The sequence below is a fragment of the Xenopus tropicalis genome, chromosome 6, assembly GCF_000004195.4.
Source record: "Xenopus tropicalis strain Nigerian chromosome 6, UCB_Xtro_10.0, whole genome shotgun sequence".
Lineage (NCBI taxonomy): Eukaryota > Metazoa > Chordata > Amphibia > Anura > Pipidae > Xenopus > Xenopus tropicalis.
The window spans coordinates 96,724,094-96,745,779 of NC_030682.2; the positions used below are offsets into that span (position 1 = coordinate 96,724,094).

Genomic DNA, 21,686 nt, shown 5'->3' on the forward strand with positions numbered 1-21,686 from the left:
ATTACCTAAAAAAATAAACTTGTTCCATTAACTTTTTTTTGGTGTGTTCATTGGTGTGTAAGTATTTTCTCCGGGGTGCTCCTGGGGCTTTCTTTTGCTAATTTTCTGGCGTTTCTGTTCAGCGAAAAATCCACAAAACTTTAAAGAGATACTGACACCAGAAATTAAACCTTTTTTTTACATCTATCATAACATTGTCTTTGCATGACCTTCATTTTTGCCATAAAAGTATTTACCCAATGCTTTTATATTACCTGTCTGATCCCCCATGTTCTCCTATAAGGGGGCTGCCATATTTGTCCAGCAGGAGTCTGTTAGCATTAGAAGCTATAACTGACAGGCTGGGAAGGGACAGTCAGGTTGGCAAAACAGTCAGGTTTAGGAACTTCAAGTAACAATTATTTATAAAAGCAAATCTCTCAGCAAAAATCAATCAACATGACCTATAGGCAACTTTTTTATGTACATTCATATTTTGAGGAGTCATTTTTTAGTGTCAGTGTCACAGATTTGCGAAACAGCGAAAAATTTGTGAAAGGTGGAAAAGATTGGGACAGATCACTATTTGCCACCCCTTTCAAAATGCCACCCGAGGCAAGGTTTTCCCCTTGTCTCATGGCCAAAATGTATTTTCTCCCTTTCTGTGGTTGATTCTGATTCGAAATTTGCCATGCATGGAATGCATCCACAGTGGTGAAGTGGTAGGGAATGCGTATTGTGAATAAAGTTGCATGGGGTTAGCCCTTTCTCATGGTAACACATAGGCATGGTTAGGTTTGTAAGGCCAGGCTGAGACAGGATGGGCAGCATAATTATAATAATCCATAAAGCCAGGAGTGAGAAATATAGATTAGACAAAGCAAGAGTGATGGCAAGATATGGAGATTAGTCAGCCATGGTAAATCTCCTCTACCGTGGGCAACTAATCTCTTGAAAATGTTTTACCACCAGCTATAATGTAAATTGTTGCCCAAAGTTGCCTGGCTAGGAAACTCTTCAGTTTTGCAAGATATCCTAATGTTTCCTAGCCAGGCAGATTAGTTGCACATAGTGACGGGCAAAATGTTGCGGAAGGCATGGATTTGCGTGCGTCCAAAAATTGTAACCCGCGTCAAAAGAATTGTCTTTAAATACCTTTCACTCAAAGGTTAATAGTAAGGCTGCAACAACCCCTTAATCACTTAGGCTTGCTTCTCCTCTTCTAACCCACTCTACCCCTTCATTGGGAATTGATTTTGGCTCTTGGCTAAGTGAGCATGCTCAGTTCTTCTCAACTCAGGTTACCAAACCACACCCACCAGTCTAGCAGCTAATGAAAAGATGGCACTGCTGGTTTCCCTAGAAAATCTGCCCTAGCTGTACACTAGCTGTGCTGGAGAAACATGTATTTTCTCCTAACCTCCTGCCCTGAGCTGAGTTTAACTGTTACAGGGCACAATCCAAGCAGGACTTTTTATCAAAGTAAGTTCGGCCTATGTAAGTGTAGGGACCCATAGGTATTAGCGTCCCTATGACTTTAAATCCCTACTGCCTATTTCCTAGTGCTGTTGCTGGGCAAAGCACCATGTATCTAGTTCATACTATCTTGTGCCTTATTAGTTTAGTTAGGATGACCACTCCCCTTGCAGACTGATAAAGTGTCTAGCAAGGAGGGGTGGCTTCCTCTTTGGCTGCCTTCTGACTCTCAGGGAACATCTCCATCGAGCCTGGGATCAGAATAGGCCCCAGTAAAGCCATCTGCCCTAGAGTAGCCCCTTGGTGCTCTAGTGAAAGTCGGGGACAGGGCCCCGTGAATGAGGTGAAGTTAGTAGAAGGATAGATCCTGTAATAGCACACTCTATATAGTGTGAGATAGTCAGGGCTATCTAGCATGAGCAGCATTCGCTCCAACATAGGAGAAAGTAACGGGGTTTAGCAATACCCAGGCTCTGTTTGCCTTACTGTAGGGACCGCAGTCAGTCTTAGGTATCTACCCCTGATCCACCGTTGCTGTAGGGATCCGGCCCAGTACTAGGTGATCATCCTTAGGGTTGCCTACATCTTCTTATCTACCTCCACTGTGGTGTTATCCTGCCTTGCATAACTACAACTGTTACTAACTGCTGTACCATCTACTTCAGTATTGTGAGTATTACCCTGACTCAACCTTGTCTGTGACAATAAACGTTCTACAGTTATTCAGCAAAGAACCTTCTGGCGTCCTAATTACTACATTTACACCATACAGCATCAGGGAGGTGTAGTTCAACACCATCCTCATATACAAAATAGCTCCTAAAGGTCATCTCCCATTTAGCGGAGGCCCATCCTGGGAAAGGGGGGTCGCATGTAACACATGCCCTGCCTAATACTAGCCTGTATTTACCCTTTACTGGCCAAACAGGTGTTACATAAGCCTGCATTCTTTATTGTATGAACTTCACAGCGCAAGTGATGTTTACAGAAATAAATGTTGCTGATGATGTGTGAGAGTCAAAGCTATTTGTTTTAGGAAAATGCGATGGTGCTGGTAAACGGAGGGCCTAAGTGATTAAGGGGATGCTGCAGCCTAAAGGTGGCCATACACGCACCGATAATATCGTACGAAACCTCGTGTATGGTATGTCGGCGAGTCGACCGATATCGCAGGAACCTGCTGATATCGGCCGACTCGCCGATCGGACCAGTTGGAAAATTTTGATCGGGCGCCATAGAAGGCACCTGATCAAAATCTCCCTTCAGAGCTGAATCGGCAGAAGGAGGTAGAAATCCTATTGTTTCTACCTCCTTACCTGCCGATTCAGCCCTGAATGGTGTGTGGCACATCTGACGATGTTTCGTGCGACCGATGGTCGCACGAAACATCGTCAGATCGCCACGTGTATGGCCACCTTAAGAATTAACCTTTGATCAACATGAGTGGCAGGAAAATATAAAGTGTCAGGTATAAAAAAAATTATGCAGTACAAATTTTATGGATTGGGTGGGGGGAAATGTGAGGAAAATGTAGGGTTTACATGTCCATTAATGTCACACAGAGTTGCTCCTCTGACCACAGAGAAGCCATTCATTTGGACCCATGCCAACCCATGTGCTAAAATGTTTGTACTGGCCTTGTGTGTATGTATCATTATTGTACATCTTCCAGGAAAGCTATTCATTAAGAAAACAAATCCAGTTTGTCAAGTTCTTTTTTTTATCCATTGCAGAACTGTAAATGAACCTCATGTAATGAGGGAGATAATGATTCCACTCCAGGCCTTTTGAGACCTTTTTTCATGTTATCATTTGTGGGCCAATTTATCAAAATTCAAGTTTGTGCTTGTTACATGATTCGAGAAAAAACACACATGTGAATATGCATGAGCATATTCTTAAGAACCATGAATAGTCTGTATTTATTAAAGAAAATATTTTGTGAAAAGTTGCCAGAAAATGCTCAGCAAGTAAAAGCTGACGAGGTTCAACAGAAGTCAATGATAATTGTCTCTAAGAACTTTATTTTTTCAGTTTTTAAAACATTTATGCAGGGTCGGACTAGGGGATGCAGGGCCCACTGGGGCTGCCGCCCCAAGGGCCCAGCACCCCCCAAGATGCCCCCGTTGGCCGTGTCCCCTGCACCCCCCGCAGGGGCCCCCCCACCCGCCCGACATCCTCCCCTGAACGCGCTTAAGTGGAACGCATCAGGGCAGGACTCAGACGGCCAGGGGAGCAGTAAGAGAGATCGGGTCTGGGCCGCCGGGGCCCACCGTGTTTTTTCCCGGTATCCCGTCGGCCCAGTCCGACCCTGCATTTATGTTTTTAACCTCATTGAAAAGGAATGGAACAATTTAATTTTTGGCACTCATTCGAGAAGAAAAGTCACGTTTTGTTTTTTTTACGTCCACATTTTTTTCCACACATACTTACATTTTGATAAATTTGCCCCCCAAGTGTAAAGAGGAATTCAGGCCTAAACAACAGGCCTGGATCATTATCTCCCTTGTGGGGTTGGCTGACAGCTCTGCCATTGCCTTAATTGATCTTGTAAAGATACAATTGTCTATACAGCCTATAAATTGGAGTCCAAAACTACATCCAAAACTCAGAGTTTGATGTTAACCAATAATTTAGACATTTCCCTACATACAGGCTAGGGAATCATTGATAGTGGCATGCTCCCTGTAAATTCCAAAATAAAGTAAACCTCTCTCAGCCTTTCTTCATAATAGACAAGGGGAATTAGTGGTGATTTACTGACACCTACTGGCAGAATGGCAAGTTGCTGATGATTAAATGAATAAATAAAATGTTACTCTTTTGCAGATGAACCCTCTGCCAAGTAAGCAACACTTCGACTGGCTACATTTGGAATGAAACATCGGATGTAAAGAGTTTTATTTTAAAATACCTGAACCTCAATACCTCAACTTGTTAAAACAAAGAAAAAAAAAACCAGAAACATCATTTTAAAAATTCATAGGGGCATTGTTGGTAAAAGTTCTTTGAATGGCATACTCATTTAACAGCTCAAATTAGAATCTCAAAAAGCAATTGTCTTTCTGGTTCAACAGGAACTGATCACCTCCAATATTTATCTAATTACCAGGGGGGGTATTCACAAAGATGGAGTGAAATAATATTAGGACTAAAGAAATTTAAAGGAGAGCTTACCCCCCACCCACAAGCAAAAGCCCCCATAGCCTGTGCTCAATTGCCCCTCCCCCTGCTCCTTCCCCACAGTGTCTATTAGATGTAAAAATGCCTTTGTCTGGAAAGTGACCTATAGATGCAAAGTAGCACAAGGTACTTCCCAGGCACCATCTTCCAGATCTTCGGATTTTCTTCAGCAAGAGCTCTCTGGTGCATGCGCAGTTGGGCGAGTCTGGGATTAATTCTAACTGTGCCTGCGCCAGAAAGCTTTGTCTCTCAGTGAAGGGAAATAAGAGGATCCAAAGATCCAGAATATGGCGCCTATGAGATAGGTCAGCTTTACAAACAGGGACACTTTTCTCTTTAATAGACTCTGCGGGAAAGGAGCAGGGGGGCGATTAAGGGCAGGCTATGGGGGCTTTTGTCTGGTGGGGTTAGTTCTCCTTTAATAGTGTAAGAAACATTGTTTTCTCACTCTTAGTTCAAGAACACTGTGTTTGTGTGCCTCTCTGTGTGCCATGTTCATCACTTTGGAGTACCAGTTGCAAATCATGTAAGTTACAACATTCTAAAATTGCTGACGTTTTATTTTATTAACTCCATTTTGCTGACGTTAGTGATAAATAGAAAAACAAAGAGTTACATTGGTAGAAACGTTGTTACTCCAACTTTTGTAAAATAGTGTAGGGTAAAAAGAAAATCTGACACTGATGTTAAGAGGACATGAATTTGGTGACTTTTCGGAACAGCAAACACAGTATAAATTTGGATCAACTCCCCTTTTGTGAATTTTGTTCCAGGTATGTTCCTTCACAGAAAGCCTTATTTTGTTCATGGGGTCCCTAAGATCAAACACATATAAACTGCAGGCGCATAGAGTGTGTATTGTTGTAATACAGTTACATTCTCAGGTTTACAGCCTATTTAATTTTATCATTCAAATTCATATTTTAATGGTGATCATGTGCCTCATAATTTTAATTAGGGTAAAAAGGGGTAACTCAAGCTGCTTTGAATATTTTAAAATGTCCAAAATAGGGCTAACTCTTCAAGCCCTAATTTTAACATAAAAAAGTAATATTTTCTATAAAGGGCCCCCCTAACAATGGGAATGTGCCTCTTTATTATATTATATGACAACTATCGCTACAGTCTCCTGCATAACCTTGGCTTGCAGGGGTATTGTAATTCAGCAACACCTTGAATTTGATCCTTGATTGGTTGTAAGCTTTAGGTACTCCTAAAAAACACATTTTTCTCTTTAACCTTAAAGGGGTTGCATACCTCCCAACATTTGAAAAATGAAAAGAGGGACAAAAAGATTTGGTGCGCGCAGCGCGGCAATTTTTGACCACGCCCACTTTTGTGGCCACTCCCCAATTACCACACCCCATCCATTTTTTTTTTTTTTTTAATTCTCCTTTTATATAGATGAAATGGCGGGATCAGACGCAAATGTGCTATACCCTCATACTGTACTACCTAAGGGAAACAATATAGCAACTCCTACATATAAAATACAAATATAGGGAGAAGGCAGTCAGTTATAAGTGAGTTATAACCATGTACCAGTTTGCCCCCCCATACGCAGTGCCCCCAATAGCCTAAAAGACAGTACTACCCATACACAGTGCCTCCATACACAATTCCCCCCATAGAAAGTTCCCCCCATACACAGTGCCCCCAATTGAGACAGTCCCAACCCCTACACAGTACCCCCAATTGAGACAGTCCCACCCCATACACAGTACCCCCAATTGAGACAGTCCCACCCCATACACAGTGCTCCCAATTGAGACAGTCCCCCCATACACAGTGCCCCCAATTGAGACAGTCCCCCCATACACAGTGCCCCCAATTGAGACAGTCCCCCCCATACACAGTGCCCCCAATTGAGACAGTCCCCCCCATACACAGTGCCCCCAATAGAGACAGCCCCCCCATACACAGCGCCCCCAATAGAGACAGCCCCCCCATACACAGTGCCCCCAATAGAGACAGCCCCCCATACACAGTGCCCCCAATAGAGACATCCCCCCATACACAATGCCCCCAATAGAGACAGCCCCCCCATACACAGTGCCCCCAATAGAGACAGCCCCCCCATACACAGCGCCCCCAATAGAGACAGCCCCCCCATACACAGTGCCCCCAATAGAGACAGTCCCCCCATACACAGTGCCCCCAATAGAGACAGCCCCCCATACACAGTGCCCTCAATAGAGACAGCCCCCCCATACACAGTGCCCCCAATAGAGACAGCCCCCCCATACACAGTGCCCCCAATAGAGACAGCCCCCTCCCCCCGCATACACAGCGCTCCCTTCTTCTTCGTCCCCAGCGGCTCCTCAGTGTATGCGGATCCTTCTGCGGCGGTCCCAGGCCCTTTTATAAGGTTGCGCCCGTGCGTAATGACGTCACACATACCCACAGGCGCAACTTTATAAAAGGGCCTGGGACCGCCGCAGAAGGATCCGCATACACTGAGGAGCCGCTGGGGAAGAAGGATCGCCAATGCATCGCGCTGTCCCGGATAAGTCAATGAATGTTCCGCATTTCCGTAATTTATTACGGAAATGCAGGACATTCATGGAACTATCCGGGACAGCGGGATGTGCTCTAAAAACCGGGACTTTTTGGGGGGTATGGGTTGCTCACACAATACATTTGGACTATGATGCAAGTGATATTGTGAGACTATTTGCAATTGGTTTCATTTTTGATTTTTGTTTTTTTAATTATTTCTTTCCAGTTTGGAATTGTAGCAACTATATGGTTGCTAGAGTCCAAATTACACTAGCAACCAGACTCAAAATGAGAGACTGGAAAATGAATAGGTCTGATTAGAAGGATACGTGACAATAACAATAAAATTGCAGCCTCACAAAGCAATAGTGGCTTTAATAGGGAAAATGCAGCTCTGAAAATTGTATTTCTGAGCTGTAGCAGAAGCAGTGGAATTGCATTCATTCATTTTTATTTATTGATTTATGCAACCAGATCATTAGTGCTCTGCCCCTTTGTAGTTGCTGCTTACTGCTAATTACTTTATACCAGGTATCGGGCCTGTTATGCAGATCTCCATACCTTAAGACTACTAAAAAATCTTTTAAACATAAATGAAAGCCAATTGTTTTGACTCCAATAAGGATTAAATATATCTTAGTTGGGATCAAGTACATGGTATTGTTTTATTATTACAGAGAAAAAGGACATTTTTAAAGAAATTTTTAAAAATTAGTAATTTTAAAAAAATTGAATTAATTGCTTATAATGCTATGGGAGATGGGCTTCCGATAATTTGGATTTTTTTGGATAATGGGTTTCCAGATACCGGATCCTATACCTGTAGCAGGAAGAATAATGAAACCAAATCTATTATTTCTGCTTTAGGTGTCTGACTAGGGAACATTTACAACATTTGTAGTGCAAGTTTCATACACAAGTATTTTTTACCCACAATTCCATAACTGCAGTCAAGTGCAGTTGCGTTTGATGAAGTGATGGAAATTGTCTCGAAACGCATGCAGTCCCCATGTGCACATTTTAATAAATCGGACACAATTGTGCAAAAGACTTTCGGTGCAGGGATTTCATAACATTCAGGGGAAAATGGCGTCTGCGTATGATTCTTAGGTGCCTCATTGATGCAGCCGCTGCGGAACCCTGGGGCTACAGTCGCTGTTTCGCGTACATTTTTGCAGTCGTAGACATAAATGTGCTCTTATATTTTTGTACAATATCACAAATACTGTAAGGAAAAGACTATGAAACTGATTTATCACTTGTTTATTTGTGTCTGTCTGTCTGAGTTACAATAGTTTGTCACAAATGTTTTAGTTCAACTTGATTCTATGATCTTGATCTTGATTTCATCCAAATTTTGCCTTGTGTTGAAACCTAATTTATTTACATGATTTGCACTACCCATACCATAATGCTATAAAATCTGCTGCTGTTATTTACTTGAGACTTTTTTGTTTGTAACTAGTGATTTTTTAATAGAGCTTTAATTAAATAACTTTATAATGATATTATTTAAAATATATACAGCCATAAGCACTTACAGAAACGTTGCACGAGTCCTCTATCAAAAGAAAAATAATTTCTTGTCTCTTTTTTTTTCCTGTACCAGAGACATGCAGCTCTCTCCTCTCTCCCCTCTCCTGCTCCCCCCTCCCTCATGCTAAGAACTCACTCCCCCCCCCTTAGGAATGTGGATCTGAGCCAATCAGCAGGAAGCTTCCTCATAGTCTTACAAACTGCATCTACAGGGGTTTTGGTCTTGGTGCAGGAGAGAGGCATTATGGGAATTTTCTTTACAGAGTTAGCGGTTTTTTTTTTCCTATGAGGCTTCTGATCATCTGAACGGGAGAAATATGGGGAGACTTAAGGGCACTATTGAGAGAACTGAAGGTATGCCTGCAGCTTGAGATTAACTCTTTATTAGCCTTTCCTTCTCCTTTAATGATAGTTGAAGACCCAAATCTCTAAGCCTCAGTGGCTGCAGCAGGCAAGCATTTAATAAAGAGAAGATTGCACTACATTCATTACAGATCAAGATATTTTTAGATAACCTCTCCCTTCTTTATATCATTTGAGATATTTTGGGTATGTTTAATTTATGAGACTGAGTAACTTTTCACCTACTTGAGTAAAGTAGTCCTACTGGTTTCAATCAAGTTTGTATTTTATCATCTGATGTAATTTACAATGTGTCATTTAATATGTTATATTAATTTAAATTGATGCAATCAATATGTGGTAATCACATTCAAATATTTGTGAAAAATGTGTCTCCAATAAATCTTATTTATATAAAAATGTATTCCTTCTGAGTATAATTTTTTCAACAATTGGCATCTTGGTATCCTGAGTAAAAAAAAAAATATATATATATATATGTTCAGAGGGTGGCACACTGCTTCAAAATTCCCCTGCCAGGTGATTAAATATGCATAGAGGCATAGACTTCACAAAAAGACCAGCAACATAGGAACTTTTAATTTTAAAAAAATATGTATTTTATGTATATAAATATGTATATACATTCATATATATATATCATACTGATGTAACACTTTTTTCGACACACTCCTGTAGAATCGGATCACACTCCTTTTAAATGGTGTTTGGAAATGCAGCAGACCTAGCCTTTGCTTATGAAAGATATTGGAAACTGGGATTTACAGCACAGTGTAGTACAACATAGGGGAATACTAGGAAACTAAAACACACATAGTTTTGCAACAAAACAATTATAAACTTTATATAAAGATGAATGAGCAACAAATATTAAATTCTGAATAGACTTCCTGCACTCCACTTTGGACGGATAATGTTATTGCTTTGGTTAAGTTCCTGGCAATGTGTTCCTTCCCCAAGAGCACTTAATACACCCCAAGTAGCTATAAAGTACCTTTTCTTTGGACAAGGCTGTTGCTCCCTTATAGCAGGCTCACAACAAAGACTTGTCCTCACTACAGTTTTTCACAGAGTTGGGGTCAGTGTTCCTGGGCAGCTCTCTCACTCTCTCTTTGCCTGGAAGCTGCAACAGGGAATTCTTTATAACCTCTGCTGGACCAGCCTGTGGATTTGGCAACATTTGTTGGCTCTCTCTGGGTCCTCCTTTTCCCAAATGTTCCAGCTCCCAGTAAGCACCAGGCCTTTCTCCTTCTTCCTTGCCAATTGATCGTTCCCCTGCCTGTAACTGGGCTGAATGATATCACAGGCTTAACAGGGTGAAGAGGAAGAGTTCTCTGATCCCCTATGGAAAGTGACACTGATGACTTTGAAGTTCAGCACTGGACCTTAATGCAGCCCTGGATGCTCAACATGTGTATAAATCTACTGAGGTCCAATACTGAAAAAAATATATAGTCATAGCTAGCTTCCGGCACAAAATTTAGATAAAAGTCTTAATTCATCATCCATTAGAATATGAGAAGATAAATTAATCACATTTTGAAAGTCAAAATGTATATCCTCTATCTTAGTATTGGTTGAATAAAAACAAGATTGACTACAAAATAAAGCCTCCTGTAAGCCGATAGTGTGCATAGAGGCTACCTAATACATACCTCCCAACATTTCATTAAGAGAAAGAGGGACAAAAATATGTGACGCGGGTAGTGCGGCAAAATTTTTTTGACCACGCCCCACATGCCACATCCACTTTACATGCCCCAGATGTGCCAGTATAATCACTAAATAAAAAGAATAAAGGACATATTACCTTCAAAGGTGCCAGTATGAATACATTAAATTGATAAAGGGCATATTAACCCCAGACATGCCAGTAAAATTACTAAATGAAACTGATAAAGGGCATCAACTTCAGACATTCCAACACTGTGCATTTTCCAGTATTACATAAATCTGTTATTTCCTTCCATTCTTAATCAGTTGAAAGCAAAACAATATTAATTTAGCACTAGAATTTCTAGCCATATTAACAAGGCCAGCCTAAGGGCCCCCTTTAAATGTCTGCTATATTTTATGAACCGGATCAGCAATACCTCTGTCTTCTCCTACATGCTATGCTCTGCCAGAGATTCCCAGGAGTGAGATATATGTTAGGGGTGGGAAGGTGAAACTGCCCAGCATACAAATAAAGACAGCAGCCTCTTCTGCCTGATAAAAGACAGAGCGCACCCTCAGCCCCTGACCCGGTGAGCAGGAGCAAGGAGAGGAATGTGAGCCAATGCCGATAGGTGACCCTTGCCTGTCACAAATGCTCCTCCCAGGACAATTAAACATCAAGGTAAACCTGTGAGCTTGAAGTAACAGGGGAGATTCAAGAGTTAAGGGGACGGGCTTTTTTTCCCCGGAGCAGAGCAGGCACGGCAATCAATTAAATGGCAATGCTGAGAAGTGGGACATCTAACAATGAATCTGGGACAGCAGGCAGTGCTATAAATATCGGGACAGTCCCGTTGAAAGTGGGACGGTTTGGAGGTATGCTAATAGCCAATCTTAGCCCTTATTTGGCACCTCCATGAACTTTTATGGTGTTTGTGTTGCTCTCCAAGTCTTTTTACAAGTAAGAAAGGTTGGGGGCCCCTGCTCTATCTTATCAAATCCCCGGAACAATTATCATTAGCATAATCATCTGGAGGGGTATCCCCCAATGAGTCAAATATTACCAACATGTTGATCTTTTGTATCTCACCAATCTCTTTGTTGTGTCTGGTGGGTCTAATTCTGTGTCCACCTCTCCTTTGTCTAGGCAATGGCTTATGGGATCTTTTTCTTGGTGTTGATGTCGTTTTTCAGTATATTCCTAACCTTGGAGTATCCCTAAGCTCTTCTGAATTGCTCTGTGAGTGATCCGTATTGGACCAGTATTATACTGCATAAATGTTTTGATTGTCAGGCCTAGGCAAGGTCTTCTTCAGCTGCTTGAGGGCCACTAACTTCTCATTGCCCTTAGGCCCTAATTGTTTCCATACAAGGGTAATGGAAACATGAAAAGTTGCAGTACCATTAGATGGCCATTAGATGTCAGAATAATACTACCACATTTTGTACATAAAGTAAAAGAAAATATTATAAAATATATATTATATAACTTTTAACCATTTTTCATTTGTATCAGCTACAAATCCTTGGTCAGTCCAAGTAGTGAAGAATGCACTGGAGACTACATAAACAGAAAGATAAGTAATAGAAAAAAAGATATTTTTTTAACAATTTAAAAAAATGTTTATGTTCAGCTAATAATGCTCTTTGATTAGATTGCTGCTTCCATTTAAAATATATCCTTTAAGGGAATAGGTACACTAGCAAACTGTGCCCTCTTCATGCCCACACTACACAGTTCTGCATATGTAGGTATTTTATAAATACCAAGGCACCATTTACAACAAAAAAGTGATCAGCAGCATGCGTATTTCATTGTACCTGTCCTTATTAGCTAAACTGTGGCATTTTATGTGGGGGAATATAGATACACTGCTGTTATACAATAGGGTTGATTCCCTAGAGTGCGTTAAAACGAGCGTTATTTATAGCATGCGATAACATTTTTAACTTAATCTTATTTTTCACGTCTTAACGCACGATTCACTAAAAGGATATTTGCGTTAATTTAGACGCGATGCTGTTTGCGTTATTTAAGTCATGAAGACTATTTTCGTGCGGTATTTGACGCAGCATGCACTAATTAACGCAGCGCGCTACTTTTCGCGCAAACGCCATATTAGCCATACATGCTATTACTTTCGTAAAACTACTTTTATGAAAATGACCATTTCCCTGCAAACTGGAGGCTACATCACTCTAGGGCCAACACAGACTTGAATAAATCCCACTGCAAAGTCCATATTGTGTTGCCAAAAGCTCATGAACTGTACTTTTCTATAATTACCGCCTGCCCCAAGTAGGTGTTAATTTTTGCATAGACTAATGCGCTATTTAGCGTGTCTAAGTGTTTGTGAATCATGCGTTAGTATTATTTCTGCGTGAGAATTAACGCAATGCGGTAAAATTACCACATTCAGTTGCGCACTATTTAACGCACGCGATATGCGACTTAACGCGTGCGATAATACTTTAGCGAATCACGCCTTTTTTTCACATAAATTTTAACGCAAAAAAGCATGCGATAAGCGTTATCTCACTTTAGTGAATCAACCCTAATATGTTTACATTGTTAAGGGTGATATTTTATCTGCACTACAGTAGGAATCATTCTGACATCTAATGGTCACAAGTGGTACTACATTTTCATTACTTTTCTATACTGAGTTAACAGCCTACACTACAGTATATGCTGCCTTGGGGGCTTAACAATAATGGCTGCCGCAGCATGCCCTGGATAGTGAGCAGTTTCAATAATAAAAGTATAGTTTTTCTGAACTTTAGAGAGGGCTGGCGAAATGATTGTGGGACCCAGTAAGTTCTAGCTATGCCACCTCACTGAATGTTTGATGTGGTTAATGTTATAAAGCCTTGATGCTATACTGTTCTTTATTTTTCATTTAGAGCTAAGACCCTACTATACATGAAAAAAGCCTCTGAAATGCACTATCGTTCTGTAACAGAGACTTGGTAAAAGCAGCTTCACTTCAAACTGAGAAAATAAACTTAAATAAGTGAGTGGCATGGTGTAACTGAAAGCTGGCACCTCAGGACAGATGTGATTAACAGGGTTAAAAAAATGGCAAAGGTTATTGCACTGCATCAAAATCTTCTGGCACTGACAGCATGTTAAGCTTAGATTCCCCCACTCTGAAAATTGTAGCATCTACAAAGGCAGACATGTTATTTTCATGTCATTAATAAGAAGAGTGTGCAGCATTATTCTACCCCTCTTACCAGATTTGCACCGGTTTATAATACATTTTTTTAACTGGACCTAAAGCAATGATTTGTTAAGTGCAATGCCTATGCTTTAGCAAAATCTAAATATTTCACATTAACAACAGTGCCCTGATCCACTACTACTTATATCCTCAAAGGTGCACAGGAGAAGGGTGAAAGTTTTGTTTGGGGAGGATACAAGGGTGTATTCAGCCCCCTGATCCGCCCAAGGAGACCCCTACAGTGCCGCCCCCCGGCGCTTACCTTTACAGAACCAGAGGAGGTCCAGGGGGGTACCATCACAGCACAATTGTGCTCTCTACACTAGAAGAGCCGAACTTCTGTTTTAAAAAATGGAAATTTGGCTCTTATAGTTACCAGGAGCGACTTTTGCTGCCCCTGGTAACTTTGAGGGCGCTGCCGCCTGAGGTGAGTTTCTCAATTGCCTCATGGTAGAAGTGCCCCTGGGAGGATACTAATATATGGCTTTCAATGAGACATGATTGGACTGGGCTGGTGGTGCATCTGGAAAAACCCAGTGGGCCCTGGCCCTGGTGGACCCTGCCAGCCCAGACCCGATTCCCACCAGTACTCCCCTGACTTGCAGAACCCCCTCTCCCAACGCACCTAAGCTAACAATAAAGTATGCATGCTCGGGGGGGTTGGGCAGGTGGCAGGGGCCTCCAGAAGGGGTGTGGAGACCTTGGGGGGGCTATACTATGGTGATTAATTCTCCCTAAACCATAGAAGCAAATCAAATTTAGCAAATAACTAATAGCTATGCTGACTCTCTGTTATCATTTCAATATCTAGAATATATTTCTGAATTGCATTTTTTAATATCCATTTCAAAATTTGCTTACTACCAATCTATATTTGTCAGGTTGTGTTTGTGTTCCCATTGGCAAAAAAAGAGGTCTTCAACTTTATTGTGGCCTTGTAGCACCACCCCTAATAAATTTGAGTTTAATATTCTCTCTGTGTTGTTACAGTTATATCCCTGAGCTCCATCGGGTGGATTCTATTATAACCTATTAGATTTCATTGCAATTAGCTTTTCTGTGCTTCTTTTTATTCATGCAGGTTATTGTCAGTGGAGCACATGGGTCAGTGTTACCATAATTACCAATTCCCTTTAGTACAAGTGCCCTGTTCTTGAAGTTCTGGTTGGTAAGAAGCTGGATTGGATTGACTTTCATTCACTCAAGTGGCCACTGTTAATTTAATCAAACAGACAGGGTTGCACACCAGATTAGTGACCCAGTAGGGTCCCTACATTAATCAAATACACATTCTGCATCCAGGTGTCTTCTTCAAGTTCACGGACAATAGACAAAATTGTGTATTATAGCCAACAGCAATTAGATGAATAAAGGTAGCCTTATCTATGTTAATCCTCACTTGATTATGTTCTCTGATTCTTTTCCCAAGCCTACCAAGCATGTAAAACAGCTCTTGAATGCATTTCCAGTATGACCTTTGTCAGCAGCATCTGCAAACCATGAAACAGTGCACGCCATGGCCGAGGGCATCTATATAAGAGCTGCAGTTGCATAGGGAGTGGGTGATATAGAATCAGCTGTGACAGATGCAGTGAACCATGTTCTTATATGGAAAACATGTAATACACTAAAGTCCAAATTATTTTATTAAGTCACTGTATCTTCCACACTTCCCATAGGAAATCAAGCTCATTAAAACTTATATGGGTTAAATAATTCCTGTAAAGCACTGCATAATGTGTTGGTGTCCCTAGTAAATTTATTGTTTGTCCAATTAATAAAGCAGCACCTTCATGGTCCTCTTGTCTCTACTATCTTGTGAACTACACCCTTGATCTGACCCTTGATGACTTTTTTTATGGAAGTGTTAGAAAGTATTATGTGCCCCCATCTCGTACAGGAGAAATTAAATCCAATAAATTTTTAAACAAGAAATAATGTCCCTTGAGCCTGCTATATCGTACTTAAAATCTGGGTATGGATCAATGACCAGTTAGTAAACGTTTCACAGTTTTACAGTTGATTATAAACACCAGTTTTGTAAAGTCTATAAAATAAAATGAACATATAATCCCTTGATGGGAATATTTTTACAAGGCCCCATATTCTCACCTGGCATGCCCCCAATCTGCCCAAACCCTGCCCAATGTGCCAAAATCTAACCCCTTTTTTAGGAATTCTAGACCCTTTTGTTACAATTCTGTTCCCCACTTGGGCCAAGCATTTGGTATTATTAAACAAATTTATATAAAAGTATTGTGTGATCTTTGTGTATATATATCCTTTTTGATCCACCTTATTCAGAGTTATAGATCTATGTTTTGATTATTACATCTATATTGTTCTTATAGTGCATCTAAAACGGATTTTTTTACAATTATTGCTGCCAAGATCCCTTTAATGGAGGAAGATTATCAGCAGTTTTGTGGGTGTTGTAGTACAATAGAAGCTGGAAAGCCAAAAAAATCATCTAAACAAGCAATGTGGTCCATCCTAATAAATCTCATAGGTGCCCGGGTGAAGGTTGACTTTGCAACAGCAACAAAAGAGCCAGATTCAGTTACCATTTGTGCATCTTTCTGTATGAATATAATCCTTGCCTGCTAGTTGGCTTTAAGCATAATATGTACATTAAAAAGCTTTTCAGTGCTTTACAATTTGTGACTAGTAAAAGACATAACCAACAATGCTTGTCAGTACTGCATTTTAGTGAAGAGCATTTGTTCAAATAAATGCTTTGGTGGAGCTGTCAGATGGTGTGTGGGATTGTTTGGGAAAGAATTGTGTAATGTTTATATTGCAGATTTGAACCAGATGGTAATATGAGAGAACAGTAAAATTGCTAGATAATAATGTCCCAGGTGTATAATATGGGGATTAAGTTTGTTTTACTAACCTAGAACTTATTATAAAGTGAAAGAGACCCCCTGCTTCAAACGGAATTAATTTGAGTGTTATTCTAACTATTAATCACTTATTTTCTTTTTAGGTCATTTCTTAATCTCCACAGAATGGTTGCTATGGTAGCTAAACCATGTCAACCAGATAGAAAGACATAAAAAAATACAAATGGAGATGTACAGCAAATTATCTTAAGAATACTGTTGTCTGTTTTGCATCATATTAAAAGATAATTTTAGCTGAACTGCTTCTGTAGTGTCACCTTTCTGTGGTACCTGAAATATATGTAGATTTGATCTGAAAGTTATTTTAGGTAAATCATTGCATGGTGTGTAATGCTTCTTACATACTGGAAATCATTCCCACATTGTTTCTTTATCTAGAACAATGTGGGACTGATTTACTAAATTTACTGCACCACTGCAGTTACCTATAGCAAACAATCAGCTTTTTTACTTTTAGTAGTCTGATGAAAGCTAATTTGTTGATATTGGTAAATGCATTGATGGAATTTATCGTCAGTTAAGTTGCCTTTGGGTATAAAGACAAGGCTTTGCCATATCTATGAAGATTCTCATTCATCCAGGTCATGATATACAGTATCTAGTAGAATTAAGTCTAAAGCAACTGGACTTTCTCAGTTTTCTTGAAAATGTTTCACCACTCATCCGTTTTTTAGAAGCCACTCGGATGAGAGGTGAAGCGTTTTCGAGAAAACCCAGAGCCCAGTTGCTTTAGACTTAAAGGCTCTGGCACACGGGGAGATTAGTCGCCCGCGGCATTAGGCCCCGCCGCGTCTGCCATCCCACCGGCGACTTACATTGTCGCCGATGGGATGGCAGGGGAAGGCAACTCGGGGAGATTAGTCGCCCGCGAACAGGGAGTTTTGCCGTGGGCGACTAATCTCCCCATGTGCCAGAGCCCTTATTCTACTAGATGCTCTAAGACTTTAGCATGCAATTTTCAATATAACCCCACTGGGGGTCAAATAAAGATATCCAAATAAAATTCTATTAAACAGGAAAAAGAGTTCTATTTAGTATTTTTGAGACAATATTCATGTAAGTAACTATACTGTTGGTTTTTTTCTGTTTTGTCTTCTTTCTTTTTAGTTTTAATTTATGTTTCAAGGTCAGGGCTGGGTGTTGATAATGAGATGCATGGGAGGCAATGATGTCAAATAATGTAGAAAGTGTACTTAGAGCAATATTGTCGGCTACACCATTAACTTCCCCTTGAGGAAGCCATACATTTCAACATTTCCCATACTTACTTTCTAAATGTTCTGCATTTAAAGCGTTTTATTTCACAAACTGCCAAATATTTTCATACTTTTCAAAGCAACTTTTCCTTACAATTTCTCAATTTTTTTAGTCCCTTGATTTCTAAATCCCATTGTTCTTGGAGTAAACCAGTAATCTTTTGGGCCACCAATGAAATTATAGCAAAACACAATATCTGTTTTATCATAATATATTTGCAATCTGCAATGTTGCCGCTCAATATAGTGACTTCTGAATTGTAGATATATGAACAAGGATTCGGCCAGTACAACCACAGTGATTCCAACTGCAAATGTAATCGAAGCATTGATGGCACAATCCATGTATCAGGGTCTAGCCCTTTCTCAAGTATTATGTGAACAAAACATTATGGGTATAAATATTAAAGTAACAGGATCATATTCATATTGTGACAGGTTCAAACCAAACATGAACTCTGTCTATCATTATAGAAGGATGATGATCAGTATGGTTGTGGTTTCAATGTTAACAGTTCCCATAGCAACTATAATCTGCCCACTAGTGTGACGTAGTAAAATCTTCCTTATAACTGGCTCCAATACAGGGCACACTGCCTAATTCCCCTAACAAAGTTATGTATTGTGACAAAGTGCATAGCTTGCATAGACACACACTGAAGAGCAAGCCGGTTCTTTGCAGTAATCCACCTAATAATGAACAAATGAATAAAGAGGGATTGAGACCCTATTGTTAATAATGCAACGGATGTAGCATTGTGTTACTTTTTCAGTCTTTCTGTTCACACTCTGCATGTTAATATAGACATTAGAAAAGCTAAAAGAAAGTCGTTTTCAGTTGGGGGGGGCGCAGGGGTCATAGGCTGTTTGTCAGCAGAGTTTCCTTGCCCTAGTCTTTTCTTGACTGCAAAGTGTTTAAACGGTTAAATTGGTACCTATTATTTTGGATAAAAGAATCTACTTTTAAAATGTTTATTGTACAGCGCTGTGGAACATGTTGAAGCTTTACAAATACATATTAATAATACCCTATGAATCTGTTGTTTTTATTGGATGTTTTTTATATGATTTAGTTCTGTATAGACTACCAAATACCAGCAGAAGCCCAAAACATATTTAAAACACTTATACCCTACTTCTTTAGTTAAGCTTTAGTTCTCCTTTCAGGTCAAGTATGTTTGAACGGACTCATTAATATTTTTATACTGAATGGACATCTTCAGTAAAAAAAGATTTGTTTTAGACCTGGTGTCAATTCCCAAGACTATTCGCAAAGGGAAGCAGTCTACAAAGCACTTTATTCTGGCACATAATAAAAAGGAAAGTCCAAACAAATGTAGACGACATGGCCACAATCTAAAAATGTTCATTTTTCCAAGTTTTGAATTCAATTGTAAATTCTAGTTAATAAATTGTTTTAGTAAAGCTTGGTCAAAGGCTATTTAGGATCTCATCTTATTCAACATGTTTAAAGGATGAAGGTGTAAGAGTAGGAATACATTTCTATGTAGAGGGGTTAAAAAAAATTTGGTTTGCTTATGTAAATAATTTAACTTGGGGGTTGGACCAGCCAGCAGGTGCTGCCAAGTTGCCTGGAAGTCTATATAAGACAGTGCATTAGTGTGCTTTTCCTCTTTTCAGAAGGGAATAGCACATGACACCAGGAAACCTGGGGTTGACCAACTCAGTAATTGTCTGGCAGGAAAGAATAAGAAATATACCATTGGTAAGATCATGTGGAGCTCCCTGCAGTTAGTGAGAGTTAGCAGTAGGGTAGTGAGTCGAGCAGTTGAGGCTCCAACTAGGAGAAAGTGAGGGACCAGTGTCATGGCGGGACTCGCCCAGTTAGGGAACCATGAGACAGGAATTAGGGTATGCAGGCTGCCTCCTATACTGAAAGTCTGTGAAGAGTTGTGGTGTCCTTGAACCATGAGAGATGCCCCAGGATAGGCTGGGGCCCAGCCGCCTGGGAACTATAACCATCAAGTTGTGTGAGAAGGATTGAGAGAAGATTGTGCTGGCAGTTCAACCGCAGTAAGTGTGGACCTCCAGTTTATTCATCATCTATGGTGGAATTGCACAGAGACACAACTGGTGAAGGTGGTGGGTGAGTTGCTCACCCTATTTTCCCAAGGGGGATACAGTACACCTAACATCTACATATTATTTCTTTGCTATCCACTGCCATGCAACAGTTCAAGACCTGGTATGGTCCTGTGTTTCCCCAGCAAGCTACAATCCCACCTAGGGAGGTAGCTGGGGATCTACAGTTTAAGGGCTCTGGCACACGGGGAGATTAGTCGCCCGCGACAAATCTCCCTGTTCGCGGGCGACTAATCTCCCCGAGTTGCCATCAGTTGCCATCCCACCAGCAAAATGTAAGTCGCCGGTGGGATGGCACACGCGGCAGCGCGATTTCGGCAAATCGCCGAAAATATCTCGCGAGCAAACTTCGGCGATTTGCCGAAATTGCCTGCGCAGCGTGTGCCATCCCACCGGTGACTTACATTGTCACCGGTGGGATGGCAATTCGGGCAGATTAGTCGCCCGCGAACAGGGAGATTTGTCGCGGGCAACTAATCTCCCTGTGTGCCAGAGCCCTAAGGTGTGGAAAACCCCAGAAATACAGAGAAAGACAGTCGGATGACTAGTGAAAAAAACACTCAAGTCCAAGCTGAATTGATTTGTTACTACAGATATACCATGACCTAAATGAATGAGAACCTTCACAAACCCAGAAATATACTTTGCTGTAGTGCACAAGCTAGCCATGTTACACCCCTATTATATGTGCTGAGTGTTAATACATTTAAACATTCAGTTTTGTTACTGAAAAATCAGAATCTTATTGTTGTGTCTATTTCATGCCATTTTTTAATATAAATAAATAAATAATAAAATAAATGTCTCTACTTGAACATTTTCATGTATAATTCAACGGAGACAGTTAGCCTAGTAAATAAAGTCGAAACCCATTTAAATAACACTCAGTAAAGGAGAGTTCCACCCAGCTCTACTTTTCTGCTATTGCAGACACCTATTACATACCCCCTGCTCTGTCTGAAAGGCTGGGGCTTTCAATATTAATTAGCATGAATAAATAATGTTGGTGAATACTACAGTGCTTTGGACAATAACCCCATATCAGAACTGAATTAATCCCACAGTGTGTCATACTCTGGCTTAATAAATGGCTGCATTAATATTGTGTGTCTCCAGAGACTCCACCTTAATTGGTATTACATTTAACCTTCATTTTAGTCTTCACAGTGAGACCTAATCATGATGAAGCCTTGATGGAAGAAATTATGCTCTCTCATGCATAAAACATCTGTCTCCAGGATCCAGGTACCTGAAGACTGGCTGTCACAAGTTGTTGCTGATACCATCGTGTGTCATCGAAAGCGGTTTAAAACATGACAGACGAGGAACATTTCATTGCAGCTGGATAAAGGTTTTGTGGCTTTTTTTGTTTGAACTAGATCATTACTAGATGGCAGTTCTTTTTCTAATTTGGTTTTATTAGTGGATACTTTGAAAGACCATGGAAGTTAGTTCTCGAATACAATGGATCCGAAATCGACTTTGGAGAAAGAGAGCCAGCCACA

General features: G+C 40.5%; 1 protein-coding gene across 2 annotated transcripts in view; it reads left to right on the forward strand.

Moving 5' to 3' along the window:
* Positions 1-4,402, forward strand: part of cmahp — a 104,699-nt gene extending 100,297 nt beyond the window's left edge. For both annotated transcript variants that reach the window (XM_012965384.3, XM_002936445.5), the window contains exon 15: positions 4,285-4,402. The gene's annotated coding sequence lies outside the window, so the exon portion shown is untranslated. The remainder of the gene's footprint in view (positions 1-4,284) is intronic.
* Positions 4,403-21,686: the final 17,284 nt, after the last annotated feature.